The following is a 16,127-nucleotide window of genomic DNA, read 5'->3' as shown; positions in this document are numbered from 1 at the left end:
AGGGCCAAGGCACCTTGGAGGTCCAAGGAGGTGAGGCCATGCACCCCAAACTGACCCCAGGTGGAGTCAGTCCCCTCCCTGGCGTTTAGGATGGTAACAGTGACATCAGGACATGGATTGCTGTTTGTCCTAAGTGCAGACTCAGCTGTTTGCTGGCTGCTCCTTGCTGCTCCAGCATCAGGGCAGGGGGAAGGCAGCAGAACATTACAGGTGAAAATGCAAATTTACTGTAGATCCCTGAGCGAGGGGGTGGGGAAAATACTGTCAAAATGCAAATACCTGTTTACTCAAGGGTAAAACAAGTTGAGAGGCTGAAACAAGCTAGATTCAAGGAGCATCCCCTGCATGTCCCCCTCTCTTCACTGCTCACCAACTCACAAGCCAGCAGCAAGGCAAAGTAGATTGAAAAACAACACAACCAGGCATGGGCACACCACAAAAGTGCAGCCCTAGCCTTCACCATGTTAGCAGAATTCCCACCAACACAATGCAACGTGGAACAACGCCCTCAAAATGTAAACAGGGAGTGGGCCATCAGTGTTGGATTGGGGGATGAACTCCCCAGCATTCATCCCTACACTCATATCATCATTTGGGATGGCACAGGAAGCTCTGGTGGTCCTCACCACCCATGCCCCAAGGCTGCATGTGCACAGATTGGAAGGCTTTCTTTGGCTGTCCCCACCAGTACAAGCTCAGGATGCTGTGCCAGTGGGTGGAAAAAAGCCTAAAAAGCACTCAGCCTGCCCTCCACGCCCTCCATCCCAATCCTGGGCTTGGTCACAGGAGAGAACAGGGTCAGATGCTCCCAGTGCCTGCATGTGACAGCCTTTTTCATGCACCAAGCCCTGCAGGTCCTGCCTCCTCTCACAGAACCACATTTGTCAAGGATTTTAGGAGATGCAGAAGCTCTATAGAAACTCTCAGAGGAGCAGCCCTGTATCACACTCCCAGTACACCAGCTGCCTCCATAGTCCACCCACAGGACTGGACATGTACCCCTGCAGAGGCACAGCCCACCAACCCCACTGGAGATGTCCTGCTGGCTCCAGTGGAAACAGGACCATGTTCTAACCCAGGGGATGCAGGTGGAAGCTGCTCAGTTGGGATGGTTTAGATAAACATAATTTAAAATAGCTAAATCCTGATTTCTGAGCAGAAATATATCTGCTTGTATTTACCACCCACATACTATTTTATTAAGACATAATCTCAAACAAGAATTGTTGGCATTGCTGAAGTTTATTTTAACATATGGCTAACTGAAACTAAGAAAAACACAAGGTACATTTTAACTTGCTATTCTTGTTTAATAGTTTTTATAATTTTTTAATGCCCTCTATATATATATAGGGCATATATTTATGTGTGTAAGTAGATATATATATACATTCCAAACACTTAGGGGGGGAATGACATGTATGTTAAAAAATTATATCAGTCACATGGTGACTGCTAAATGAATGAAGTACTGTGGTTCCTTTGTATCAGTCCAAATCCACTAGCACTGTTCTAATTTTTGATAGGCAAAAGGTAATTTGTGGTTTCATAAATTCTGTTCAAGCCATCGTAATTCTTACCTGGTCACAGCTGTCAAATGTTGATATGCTATACCATGGTGACGGGTTTTTAAAACCAGAGATGGATGTCTTGTAAAAATCCTGAGGCGTTTAAAAGGTAGAAAAAATTCTTTCAGTCCAGAAAAATCTCAATTGAAATCCTGGCTGAGGTTTTTGCTGAACATTCAGCAATGAATGATTTATCTCAGCCTGATTCTCAGTACTCAAGTACATGTTGTGTATTATTAGAAATTGTATTATTGGGCCAAAGTTTAAGGATTATGTACCATGTCCATGATTACTGAACAACCTCTTGACAATTGAGTGTCTGTCTGGAAAATGAAAAGCTTGTTTAAAACCTCAGAAGAAATAATGCAAACTTTTTGTTATGCACTTTATAGTCGTGATGGTTAATAAATCAATTAACATATTAATATGTTAGTTGTTCCCATCTGAATGGATCTGGCTCAATAATTGTTGCAAGACATCATTCATTTGTATTGCTCCAGAGAACACACACTGTCTGAATTCTACTTGTGTTCATTAATTTCTTTCCACTTCACACATAAATATGGTACTTGACATGCTACCCTTGGTGATGTATAATAGCAATTTGCTTCTGAACTCAAAGTCACTTTCATTTTGTTGCAAGCTCGGATTTCAGGAAGCCTGTACAAATGCTTATGGTAGACCTGGTGCTCTAGAATAGCCTCTGTTGCTATGTGATAAACAGTTAATTACTCCTAAGCTTTTCTTGTATTCTAAAGATACAGACCTCCCAAAGTGTATTTGCTGTGCTACATGTGCATGCCAAACTTTGTTTCATGGAATGGAAGGAGATGTCTGTCTGCTCCCTTATGCAGCAAAGCACATCATACTCAGTTCAGGCTACTGCTTGCAGATTGAAAAAAATTGTAATATTGATTGGTGTTTATCTCCAAGGCCTGAGTTTTCTAAGTCATTATGCTCAGACTAAAGACCTGGCTGAGAGACATGGGCTGAAAGGTGACTGAAATCCCTGCAAAAGGAAGAGATAACGGTTTATCAAAAAAGGAGTTTAGTGTAACCATTGTAATTAAAAATAAGGATATGGTGCATAACATTGAACTACCATACTCATAATTCAGTAAATGCTGAAAAACGCTGCACAAATTTGTAATCTGTAAGGGTGGTAGGATAAACAAACTCTCATGTGGCCTGGAATGATGGCTGACAGCCCTGTCCCAAAGGACATTCCAGATACGAAGAAGGAGAAGGGTAGAGGTACTTCTTCCCTTCTGTTACTGTTCGAGGTAGCATTAAAATTTATTTTCGTTTTGGATCCGCGAGACAAAGTCCAACCGTAGACAGGTCGGGTGCAAGCAGATTTTATTTGACAATTGACACAGGCAAAATGATAGAGCCAGGCAAAAGAGGGAGTGAGAAAAAGAAGATATAAGAGAGAAAAGTGTTAAGAAAATGTTAAGAAAGAATGAGAGAGAAAAATGGAGAAAAAGGGTAAGAAAGCGGGAAAAATGAGAGAGAGAGAGAGAGAGTCAGAGTCACCGCCAGGGGCCCAGCTGCCCAGCGAGTTTCTTTAAGATGGCGCTGACCCTGGACAGGGCCCGATGCGAGATGGCGGTGGGTCAAGAGAATCATAGATTCATAGAATCATAGAATTAGCTGGGTTGGAAGGGACCTCAGAGATCATCAAGTCCAACCCTTGAATCACCGTTGCGGTTGCTAGACCATGGCACTGAGTGCCACATCCAGTCTCTTTTTAAATATCTCCAGAGATGGAGAATCCACTATTTCACCGGGCAGCCCATTCCAATGCCTGATCACTCTCTCCATAAAGAAATTCTTTCTAATATCTAACCTAAACTTCCCCTGGCACAAATTAAGACCATGCCCTCTTGTCTTGTTGAAAGTCATCTGGGAAAAGAGACCAATCCCCACCTAGCTACACCCTCCTTTCAGGGAGTTGTAGAGAGTGATGAGGTCTCCCCTGAGCCTCCTCTTCTCCAGGCTGAACAGCCCCAGCTCCCTCAGCCTCTCCTCATAGGGTCTGTAAGACCCTATTATCTCTGTAAAAGATGACCAAACAGCCCCAGCATGGACAGCCATATATACCCCTGAGTTCCTTTCATTCCAAAGGGGCAGCTGTCAGTCAGGCAGGCTGCCTGGAGGGGAGCAGAAGGGTGCAATCCACCATCCACTCATCAATTTTTATCTTCTTCCAGGTGCCATTCCTCCTCTGTCCCAGCCACTTTAGCCAGGTACATAATTGTACCTCCAGAGGCATCCTAGCATTGAAGGTTGGCCCTCAGGAAAGGGGAGTAGTCTCCCACCCAGTCATCAGTTCTTATCTCCTTCCAGGCACTACTCTGTTCCAGCCCCCTCAGCCAGGTACTTCACAAGTACAATCAAGGTGGCTCAGTCGTGCCTGGAGGGACGTCCCAGCATTGCAGGCCCTCAGAAAAGGGGAGCAGTCTCCACCCAGCAGTTCTTATCTCTTCCCGAGGTGTCACTCCCTGCTCAGCTCTGGGCAGCCAGGTCCTCCACCCCAGCCAGGGCTGTTCACTTTAAAATTGCTCCCTTGAGACAACTGCAAATCAGTGAGGTCAGACTCACACACCTTCCCAAAGGCTGGTCAGTACTGGTTACGATTTCTATCTATCCAGATGAAAAAAAAAAAAAAAAGGCAATTGTCTGGTGGGAAAGCTTCAAGAGCTGGGAGCAATTGATTCTCTTATTAATTATTCGATCTTACTAATATTAAAAATGCTGATAAATAGGAGAATATCATTGTTAAACTGAGAATCATGCACTTTGATGTTTGAATCTGCTCTACTTCATAAGTGATAGAGATGAAATTATAGACAGTTGTTCCAATAGCTATCAAAGGGAGAGAAACAACCAAATGAGAAGGCTGTAAGAACAGCCTTCAAAACCCTCTCACAAAGTTAGATTTTTGTTTACATCCCTATATCGTGCTACTCAGCTCTGTACTTACCTTCAATTTTGCAGTTATCACCCACCATTCACTCCCAACACATACAAGTGATCCCTCCTTTGTCCTGCCAGGGATTTTCCATAAGGATTTTCAATTAGGATACAGAACGTGGAGCAAAGGGCTGGTGGTTTTGTCTTGATATCATATGATGTGTGAAGGACCTCTTCTGACGTCTGAGAGGCTTCCTAAGGGTCATCCTCAAACTGAATTTCTCAGGACCCAGAGAAATAATACCACAAATTATTAAGATGCAAGAGTTTAGATGGCATGCATGCAACTTTTAGCTCTGTAGACCTTGGCATTTTCTTTACAGTTGTTTTAACTAATTCAAATTTGTGTAATTTGAAGTTTTAAACTGAAACACTTTTTTTTTTTTTTCAAGGGCATTTCAAGCCTTTTGTGTTTTCAGTTATTTTCTAAGCTATCTGATCATCTCAAATTCGTGCAACAAGGCTGGAAGTGCACGACAATGGGATCAGGATGGAGACATTCTGGCCCTGATTTTTCTAGCTATATTTTTAAATATGGTGATTATCATAATTCCAGTACATTGGTATTCCAGTAGTGCAAGTCTGGATTATAATGCCAGACCTGGATATGCTTCAGCCTCTGAACAAAGTCTTTTGTGATAATGGATGTAGTTAAACTAGCAGTCTGAAAGACAGCAATTGTTGATATTGTTAATTTTCCTGTATTTCTCCAAACTGCAATAAAATGGAGCCTTCTGAAAGAAGATGCTTGGTGCTGCTTTCTCCTCAGTGGCTACAGTGGGAAGAGTGTGGGTGAAGAACTCTTTTTCTAAGGGTGAAGAGCTGAAAACTGACACAAAGAAGAAATGGTAGGTCAAAACCACTGCTTGGAGATCAGAGCTTTGTCATTAGAATGACTCCACACTTTTTGCTATAGCCAGATTTTTTGAGCTACTATGGATAGATCTAAGCAGCATTTGTGTGTACTGCCACTTTTACTGTACTAAACTTGAATATTCCTTTGTTCTTGGAGGGTTTTATTCTCACTCTTTGCACATTTCATGGATGGAAAATGATCGAGCTATTCCCTGACTTTGTACAATTAATCTGTGACAGAGGGAAGAGGTTACATAACTTCATGAAGTGAAGGTTAAATACCCAAAATGGGGGATCATGACTGTTAAACTCAAAGAACAGAAGACTTTTCATTTAAGACATTTCAAGTTTTATAAAATGAGGGTCAAAAAGCATTCTGTAGAAGAGATGGTGCGTGTACCCTCTATCCTGTTTATAAGCAGGAACCTAAGAAGGAAGTCTTCAGAAATTTAAAAAAATAGTAAGGCATACAGAATAAAAACAAGTTTAGAAAGAGCAGAAGAGGTAGGGGCAACAGTGTCTGTCTGCTTTCCACCCTCATTTTTCTGATTTAACCCAAAACACTTATATTTTGTGCTTATTTTTCAAATCTCTAAAAAAGGGAAGAGAAATAGAAACAAAGAATTAGAGGAGGGTGTGGAACACAAAGGAGCAGGGCAGAAACATGGTGGTGGTGAGAAACAAAGTGGATGAGCTTTCCCAGACTTGTCAGGGGTGCTGATAAGGAAGCAGTAGAAGGGTTGACATTTAAAATATAAAGAATTGCACCTTTTTGTAAAAATCAGATGAAGAGAGAAAAGTATTTCCCATGCTGTAGCTCTTAACCATATTGCAGCAGAGGAACAGGAAAGGATATGTAATTGGCTGTGCATAATTTATATCCAATGTGAATCCGTATTGTATACAACCATATGAGCAAACACCATTACTGAAACAAAAAGGTTTTGATTGTTTTGTATATTCTTAGGCATGTATAAATAATATTTGGATGTGAAAGACAAAGAACTAAGTTTTGTTCCAATCCTTGCCTACCATGCTGAGATAAATCCACTTCTTCCTTTTGTTCCAAGCTGGGTTTCACAAACTAGAATGTTCAGAGCGTACGTTATTAAGCAAATATAAGTAATAACACAGGAACAAGAATGTTTTAAATAGAAATAAATAAATAAAAATACATATATACATGTATAGACATAAAATACATACATAAATATATATTTTAAATATAAATAAAAACATGAATGAGAAATAAATCATTAAAAGTATGAACAAGTGTAAAAAAAAATCATAGACTGATAGACTGATGGAATAATAGAATGCTAGGTTGGAAGGGACCTCAAGGATCATCTAGCCCAAACCTTATAAAATTAGTGTTTATATGATATGTCTCAAAACCCTGTTGAGCTCAGACTTAAAACTTTCCAAAGTGGGGGAATCCACCACTTCCCCTGGGAGACCATTCCAATGCTTGACTTTCCTCATAGTGAAAAATTTTCCTCTTGTGTTCAAACAGAATCCCATCCAGACCAACTTGTGTCCATTCCCCTCATGTAGTTCACTTGATTGTTTGAAAAAGTCAGTGTCCATCTTCTTTATAGCTACCCTTTAAGTGCTGGAAAATTACAGTAAGATCTACCCTCAGCCTTCTCTTCTCAAGGCTGATGGGTGGAATTGATGGAACTGAGGTCAGTAAATAATTAAAATAAGTAAATTTGTGGAGAAAATCACATTAAAGAGATTAAACCATCAAAAAGAATAAAAAGAGAGGTTCTATGAAACTGAAACACTAAGAATGAGAGAATTAGGCAGCTGCTGCCTGCTCCCAGCAGTGGCAGGAGAGAGGGCTGGTGCCCCTGCAGCCTATGGCAACTTCTTAGAGCTGTCTACTGTCCTGGAGGAGCTCAGGGACCAAGGGGCTGCCCAGGTTATGACCTCTTCCCTTGGGAAAAGATTTCTGTGGATGTCATGTTTTCACTCCTCCTCCTAGACCAAGATTCCTGGTTTCTCCTCTGTCACTGGCAGCACTATCCCTTCTGCTGCCCCTGCTTACTGCTGGCTGAGGCATGGGCTTGCTCCAGCACACCCTTCATGTATTCAATGTGTCACCTCTGTGATATAGTGAAATAACTTCTCCTTGAAGTCCTGAAATGACAGAGGAAGGTTGCAAAAGGCTGACACCAGGCAGCCAGGGACATACCAGCAGCTACTACTGCTGGACAGGGGTGCAGGAGATGATGGGGCTTCAGATGTGAGGGGCAGGGGCTGGCTCCAGGCAGAGGGAGCCTCATCCCCCTCTCCCATCCTGTCCCATCCCATCCTTGGCACTCACCTGCCCAGAGCTAACTCTGAGCTTCTGTGACTACCTCAGCACTGGACTTCACCCTCCTGCTGCTGGAGCTGCTTCTGTGAGCTGTAGAGGCCTGGTTGCCATCAGCTGCCCAGACCTTGTCTGTTTCTTGCACATCTCACCTCTGGGAAGGGAAGAGAGAAAGAGCGCACGTGAGACTCTGTGCATAGCAGATGCTTCTGGCACAACAAAACATTGGCAGGAACAGCAGTTTGTCTTCTCTGTTATGAGATTCACCAGCACACACACTCAACAAAACCTGAGGACATGCTTACTGATTGTTCTGATCTTTCTGACAATCAACAGAAGGCCTGTACAGTGTAGAGCATACAGGTGGAAGTGTTGCCAATTTGAGCATCCAAATGCAATCTTTGGGACTGTGTGGTGAGGAGAGTGAGGTTAAACAAAGTAGCAGAAAGATCTCCCTGACAAGGACACAGATGGAGAAATATCCAGAAACAGCACTGAGAAAAAAGTGACATGGCCTGAACAACTAATTACTTCAACCATGGAACTGTTCAAAACCAAATGTGATGGGGCTTGGAGCAACCTGGTGTGGTGGAAGGTGTCCCTGCCCATGGCAGGGTATTTAGAACAAGGTGATCTTAAAGGTCTCCTCCAGCCCAAGGCAGTCTGTGATTCTATGAATATATCATAAATAACTCTTTTCACTGAGTAATTGAGGCTGGAAGTCAGCTCTGGAAATCCCTGGACCAACCAGCTGTACAAAGCAGGAGCAACTCAGATTCCCATTCCTCTGCCAAGGTGAGCTGGAAGAGTAAAAGATGGTGTGGAAGAAGGGGTATATGCACCCCCCCTAGAGAAACACAGTGGATGCACAGAGGTGGATGGCTGGACCCAAATCTCACCTGCAGTGATGCAGGCAAAACCAAGCTTTCCTTACCTTGGGGGTGTTCCCATGATGCATCCTCTGTGGGTGCAGCTTCCAGCGCAGATTTTGTCATCAAGTCTGTTTTGTGTCATGTCATGGCTGAAGCCTAAGCTGCGGCTTATCTCATGGGCCAGTGCCAGCAAGTCACCGACAGAGTCGTGTTTAAGGGATTGCAGGTGGGAAGAAAAAACATGGGTCCACATTTTCTCAAAGCAGTGCGTGTTGATGTGGGCAGCTTCAGATCTAGATGTCCCATGTTTTACTCAGGGATTGTGAACTTTCTGCTAGCTGGCATCTTGCACTGACAAACAACCTATCTGGGAAGCCAAACCACCCCTCAGGACTCTGTCTGGGGGAGCTGTGGAGCACCGCTCCTTCACCACGTTCTCTTCTTTAGGAAATGGCAAACTGGGGTGTACTTTTCACGTAGTGTTTCCTCCTGGCCACGTGCATGGCAGGTGACGTTCTGGGCATCTCCAGGCTGAGGGATGGAGGCTCCACCTGGAGCAGCGCCGCCATTTCACAAGCCGTCCTACTGCTCCTCTCCCAGAGATGCACCTGCCCCTTGTGCCAGTATGGTAGCAACCGTGGGGATTGAAGAAAAGGTTCGGATCCCTCTCCAGATCTGTGCCTTATGGATCATAAAGTGAAAAAGCTCTGAGGGCGTCTCCAGTGGAGCTGACACCACTGTGCTGAGGATGGGGATGAATACAATCGGTGGAGTTGGTGTCACAATATGAAACCACGGTGCCGCCCGGTTGGGGGAAGTTGACTGTTTCCGACACCATGGGGAAGTTGTTGTTAAGAGGGCTTGGACCCCAAGTAACTTTTTAATGCTTCAGAGAGAGTTCGCCACAGTCCTAGCAATGCAGTGGTGCTTTTGTCATACTGCATTTCTAAGTCCCATAATCAGATCCAGATTCGGTCCCATTTTTCAGAATCGTACAGATTCTGTGAGTTTAAAGAGGGCTCCTTTTCCTTGGCCCATAAAAGCAATTAAAGCACAATCAAAACATCATTCTGTTCTGTTGTAGTGATTTCCCATCTCTACTTTTTGGCAGCTTACTGCCTGTCCACCAATGAGGCAACTGATGGTGCTCACAGACTTTTTTTTTCTTTCCCCTTTAGTTCAACCACACTATGTCACCAGGACAGACTCCCATCTGCTTTAGTCCAGTACCCATGAGGGCACCATTTGTAGCACACTATTGACAGACTCACAACTTTCCCTTGCTCAGATTTCATTAAACTGAGTGTCCATATATATATATATATACTCATACTTTCCCAGGGTCCTCCCACAAGACCCTCCCAAGTTCCTCCCACAGCAGTCCGGTGTGTTTTTCCACAGTTTTTAATTAATTTTCCACCATCTCTCTGGTAAGCAAGGTAATGCAGTACTTTCTTATCGCCTGCGTTATCTTTGCCACTTCCCACAGCAAACCAAGGCCGGTATGACTTCCTGGAGATGCCCATTTTACCTGTTTCCTGCTAATCTGTAAAAGCCCAGGAGTTAGGAAGAATTCACAGGCTGGCACCCACACACTAGGTGTGCAAGCATCAGCGGGGCACCCTGCTAAGGAGGCAGAGTTTATAAACTCGTTGGCCTCCTCTCTGCTACAAAGGGAGGAGTTGTGTAAAGAGTATTTCAATAACATATGGTATTAAAAAAATATTATACAAAATTGTGGCCATAAAAGAAGGAATTGGCAAAAAAAAAAAAAAAATCTGTTAACATATATTGTGATCTACATTTTATTATGCATAATCTTTCTTTCCCTAAAAATAAAAAAGAAACAGATAATTGAATCAAAATTGGAATTAAATTATCAGCTGCTTCGTCCTGGTCCACATGACCATGCAGAGGATGATCTGTAGCTTCACACATTTGTACAGCTAGAAGACACAAAGGGCTTGGATCCCAACAGCACCTGGGCTCAGCACTTGTCTCCTCATTATTGATGCAAGATACAGTTTGTTGCTTACCACTTGCCCTTTTACCAAGAAAAGTTGTATTATGTGATCTTTGAGGTCTCATTTAACCTGGTAATTCTACTATTAGACGGGATAAAACAGCCTTTCCCTGCTCCCATCTTCTTCCTGAAAAGGACCAGGCACAGACATGCAGTGTTTTGGGGTGGAGGGATGTAAGCTCTTACTGGACTTCATAAGAACCCAGGGCTGAGTGGTGGGCTGGCATCATGTTGTGCTGGTGGCCGGCGAGTGGGTGCCTGGTTCTGTGCCTCTGCTGCCTTCTCCCGCGGGGCAATCTCAGGGCCAGAGACCATCTCCAGGGAGCCTTCTGGAGCTGGCAGAGGAGCTCGGCTCCTCCTGCTATTCCACTGTGCAGGAGCAGCTTCAGAAAGCCCCCACAGAGCCCTGAGCACCCTCCTGAAGCGGAAGGGCTGTCACCGGCGGAGCAGGGTATGCGGGAGAGGGGTGGTGCCTGCATGGACAGGAGAGACATGGGCGGGGGTCTGGGAGAGGCCAGAGGAGGGCTGTGCATCCTCTCTGAGCTCAGAGCCCACCTGCATGGGGAGTGCAAGAGCAGAGGGATGGATGGATGGATGGATGGATGGATGGATGGATGGATGGATGAAGGGGATGTCAGCAGGAGGACATGCAGAGCCACAGACACCTCCCTGCGTCACACAGCCGGGGTGCTGGGCCTGTCGCCGGCACCTCGGGATGCCCAGTGCTGGCCACACATGCCTGGCTCACCTGGTTCTGGGGGTGCCCAGAACAGCCAGAAGGAGCCACCGTGTCTCCCTCATCACCTGGGGCAAAGTGGGATGTGCTGGGGTCTGCCAGAGGGATCTGAGGGGATGGATGAGGTACCACATCATCCTCATGTGCTGACAGGGAGACAGTGGCAGCGCTGGCCTCTGCTTGATGGTCTCCAGGCATGAGAGAAGCTGAGTTTGGTCCATCCTCCTCTGTGTGGCTCTGAAGCCAGGGCACACTCGCTGTCCTGATGTGCTGCAGGTGGACTTGGTGCTGTTGTCTCATGCCTGATTTGTGATACATGGCCCTGCTCCTCCAGCTGCTGGCTGGCCTCATGGATTTGAAGCACAGCCTGGTGCTGGACCTCCATGACAATGAACTGGGCTGCCTCCAGTGGTCGTCATCTGTGGAGGCGTGTGTGATGGATGCCTGCCTCTGTGCCTCTCCTGCCCTGTCCTGCTCTCTTAAGTCAGGAGAATCTGGTGCTTTTGCCTCCTGCTCTTGCACAAGACCAAGGAGTGTACATCTCTCCTCATCCTTTGGAGCTCCAGCCAGGTCAGGACATGTGCTCTGCACATCCCCAGCTTCCTCCCCTGTCACCTGCTCTGTGGTGCTGGACAAGCTGGGTCTCCCCTGGGCAGCCACGTGAGGGTCCCGGCAGAACTCTTGGACAGAGGGGCTGACCCAGGTTCCAAGCTTTTCCTCTTGGGACAGCTCTTTGTCACTGTCATCTTCCTCCACATCCTCCTGGGCTGAGGTCCCTGTTTTGTTCTCTGGTGCTGCCAGGACTGTCCCCAATCCTTCCCCCTGCTTGCTGCTGGCTGGGGACAGGGGCCCACAGTGTGTCTGTCATGTACTCACTGTCTAGCACCTCTGTGACACACTGAAATAGCCTCTCATGGCAGACCTGGAAGGAGAGGGGGGATGGGTAAAGGCAGCCTGGATCCCACTAGCAAAAAGCCTGCTGGGGACCTGCCAGCACTGTCTGCTGGGACAGGGGTGCAGGAGATGATGGAGCTCCAGGTGTGCAGTGCAGTGGCCATCTGAATGCAGAGGGAGGCTCATGCCCCTCTCCCACCCTATCCTGTCCTGGTCCTGTCTTTAGCAGTCACCCTCCTGGGCTGGGAGGGAGCTGGTCCCAGCACGTCAGGGGGAAGCCCTGCTCCCGGCCCTCCTGCTGCTGGAGCAGCGTCTCCTCCAGGCCATCCTGCTGGGTGACTTTCCTGAGCTGGGCTGGGCAGCTCCTCTCCTGATCCTCATGAGGCTCCACCTTTGTGGACAGGCTATGAGGCACAGGCTGAGCTGTGGAGGCCTGGATGCCATCAGTTGCCCACACCTTGTTTTTTCCTTGCAAATCTCAGCTCTTGGAAGGGAAGAGAAAAAGACTGCACATGCAGATCCATTCATACCAGATATTTATGGCACAACAAAACATTAGGATGAACAGCAGTTTATCTTTTCTGTTCCAAGATTCATCAGTGCTCAAACCCAAACCCACTCAATCAGATGCTCACTGGCTTTCTCCCTGCCTTCTCATGATTTTGGTCCCAAGGAACTTTAAAAATCTTGTGTGGTAATTTAATAAGTATTTTCACTGATGAAGAGTCTTGAAAAGGCGTGGTCTTGTGAGCTTTGGTGGCAGGGGGATGAATTAATGTCTGTTTTACTGATGTGTAAAATGCAAACAGCTTGAAATCCAAATACAATCAAATAAATGTAGTATTAACCTCTTATCTAAGGGGTTCTTCACTTTCATTCTGAGTTTTGGCTGCATATACTAGGGAGCATTTGCAGCCCCCAGGGTGACCTTAGTTGGGCAACTCATTAAGCATCTGTGTCTCTGTTTTCCTATCACTACAAATGGTGATGGCAACATTTACCTACTGCTCTGGGGGATCTGTAAGGCTTAATGAGACAACATTTCCAAAGCATCTTGAAAATGCTGTAAGATCTTAATATGCTGAATGTTTCCAAATCAAGGCATGGGTAATATAAAACATTCTACTTTTGACTTAGATATAAATATGCCATGCTACACCAGGCACATCTGTGAAGGGCACTAGGTTTTCATATGATGTAATAAAGTTATGTAACCTGTGATTCTATATAGTAGTGACATCACTAATATGTTATAGATTACACTCTTAAGGGTTTATACTACTTTTGTGCTGATTTCACACCACTGTAATTCATTTATAGCAAGAAGAGTATAAACCCTGTGTATGATTTGAATTCTGCCTCATTGGCTTAATTTTTGTCTTTATGGGAGTAAGTCACCTCTGTTTTCATTTATTCTGATTGGGGTTATCTTGCGTAGATGTCTTTGGTTGTTACTTTTACAACAGTTCATGGCAATTGCTGTTATTAATGTTTATTGCTGAGGTATCTGGCACAAACGCTAATGGAAAAGCCATTCTCTGGAAAGGTGAAATGACTGAATAAATTGTTCTTCTAGAGCATGCTTTCAGCTTGCCATAGAATGAGACTTCTACTTTCTTCTGCTTGCACAGACCTATGCACACTTTGCATAGATTTCCTTAAAGCATTAACAACATATACTAAACCCACCACCTTTCTTCGTACTTTACATCACCTGAGGAGTTGAAACTGGCAGTATTCAAAATCCCACACCATGTTTGTTCTTCCTCTTGAGGTCCCTGACAATTCTGGCAATGGCTCCAAAAGGCATCAAAAAACCATTTTCAATTGGACTAGTAAAACTATGAAGAATCTCTGTAAATATAGCTTGGAGCTATTTTTCTGCCAGAAGAAGCCAGACATGTTAAGAGGGCTGAAATATCTACCATTTGCTATGAACTAGACGGAGAGAAAAATTATTAGAAAGTACCAGTCCAATGGTGCATGCACTCAGCCACCTGCTTCAGGGACAGTGAGTTTTAGAGGCAGGAAGGGAAGGTTATTCATGGCCTGCCAGATTGCTAATGCACAATGTTCTGAAGTTGCTGTGGCATTTTTTGATGGTGCCTTTTCTGAATGAAATGAGGGGTTTTTGTGTGTGATGAGAACCAACTTTTAGGTTCTGGTATATTCCCCGAAATGACTGATGATCTTCACGGAATCAAGGCCAGGAATGAACAACTCCCCACTGACCTTCTGCAGGTGCAGAGCAGCATTTTTGGCTCTGAGAACACCAGCTCAGAGGGATTGGATATGGGTAAACTTGCCATATCTTCTAGTGACCTGGGATGTACTTATCTTATAATACTTTGTAAGTGGAGAACAACTGAAATGAAATAAAGTGCCTGACAAACAAATGGGAGATATTTCCTAAGGTGTGCTGTTGTCTTACAACTAAGTAAACCATCACTTGTGAAGTCCACTTTGTTATGGCTGTGAACACTATTGGTGCCTTTACTTTAGAAGTGCTAAAGGTCTTCTCTCTGGAGTGCTGTAGTCTGCTTCCTACATGCAGTCTGTAGCCTTATACATAATATGGTGTGGCAATATTTTCCATTGTAGCTCTCACACTCTTATAGTGCTGTTATCCTCATCATCTTAAATCTGCAAACCCCAATGTTATTGCTGTGTCAGGTTTCTGATGTAAAGTGATTGATAACCACATGGGAATTGGATCTTTGTTATTCACTTTTTCCTAGTCCTTGTGTCCTGGTTTGGGCCAGGATAAAGGTGATTTTCTGTCTTCTGACCTTGTTTTGAATTTTTTAGTCTACATTGGAGGAAAACCAGGGCTCAGTGAATAACAAAGTAGATAACAATAACTGAAATATCCCGTAAGTATTTCTTAATTATGTGCATACACAAAGATTGACAGCAGATGATTGGGCAACACCTGCTGCTGATCAGAATGTGCTCCAGTCAGTGCTAATTGGGGAAGCAGTCATGAGAGGTCCTGATAAAATGGATTCTGAGAAAAGTCTGGTGAAAATCATCAGCAATGTTTTTTTGTTGTTGATGGTAACCTTGAAATCAGTGTATGTGACTAGATGAAGACCCCACAAATAAAACTTTGCGTGTTTAAGGCTATTTCAGCATCCTTTGTGTGACACAACACCAAATCCATGCCAAGGAGAGTTTCCAGACCATACCAGTTTAGCATTTGATGTGAGATAGTCTTTTGTTGAGAAAGACTGACAGCCTCAGATATCCCTAATTTTTAAGATCAGGAAGGAGTCCTACCCCAGCAACCAGGGTCAGCTTCAGCACCTGCTGGTGCCAGAGAGGAGCCACCTTAGTAAAAATGGAAGAACAGGTCTGTTTTAGTGCTTGACTGTGATCTGCAGGATAAATATGATTCCTTTTACTGTTGGAGAAGAAGGAATAATTCAAGGGAGGATGTATCATACACCTAGTAAATTTCATAGTTCAATCAGATTAATTCAGAACTTCTTTCCCTTATTTAGCCAGGAAAAAAAGGCCTTCCAGGTAAGTATCTGATGCTGGTGAACATGATTAATTTAATCAAGGAAGATTTACCCTCTCTAGTGGTAGTTTTCAGAGTGTGAGGTACACAGCTGGACAAAAGGTGGACTAATCAGTAATCATCTGGTAGGCCTGTCCAGGCAGCCCAAGATATGCAGTAAAATAATGAAATTCCACTGTCCTTTCAAATTAGGCACTCTGCCCTAGCAAATTTAATAAGGATTTGGTACTGTTTTTTCCTAACAATACTTGATAATGTACTAGACACGATGGAACTGTGGGCTTCATATTGATTAGATCTTTCCAAAAGCTTTCCAGTCTACTTCATGATGAAGGGCTGGCTGGCTTCAGCAGAGGAAAGTAT

Source organism: Calypte anna, chromosome 1, assembly GCF_003957555.1.
Source record: "Calypte anna isolate BGI_N300 chromosome 1, bCalAnn1_v1.p, whole genome shotgun sequence".
NCBI lineage: Eukaryota > Metazoa > Chordata > Aves > Apodiformes > Trochilidae > Calypte > Calypte anna.
This window is presented reverse-complemented; position numbering follows the sequence as displayed.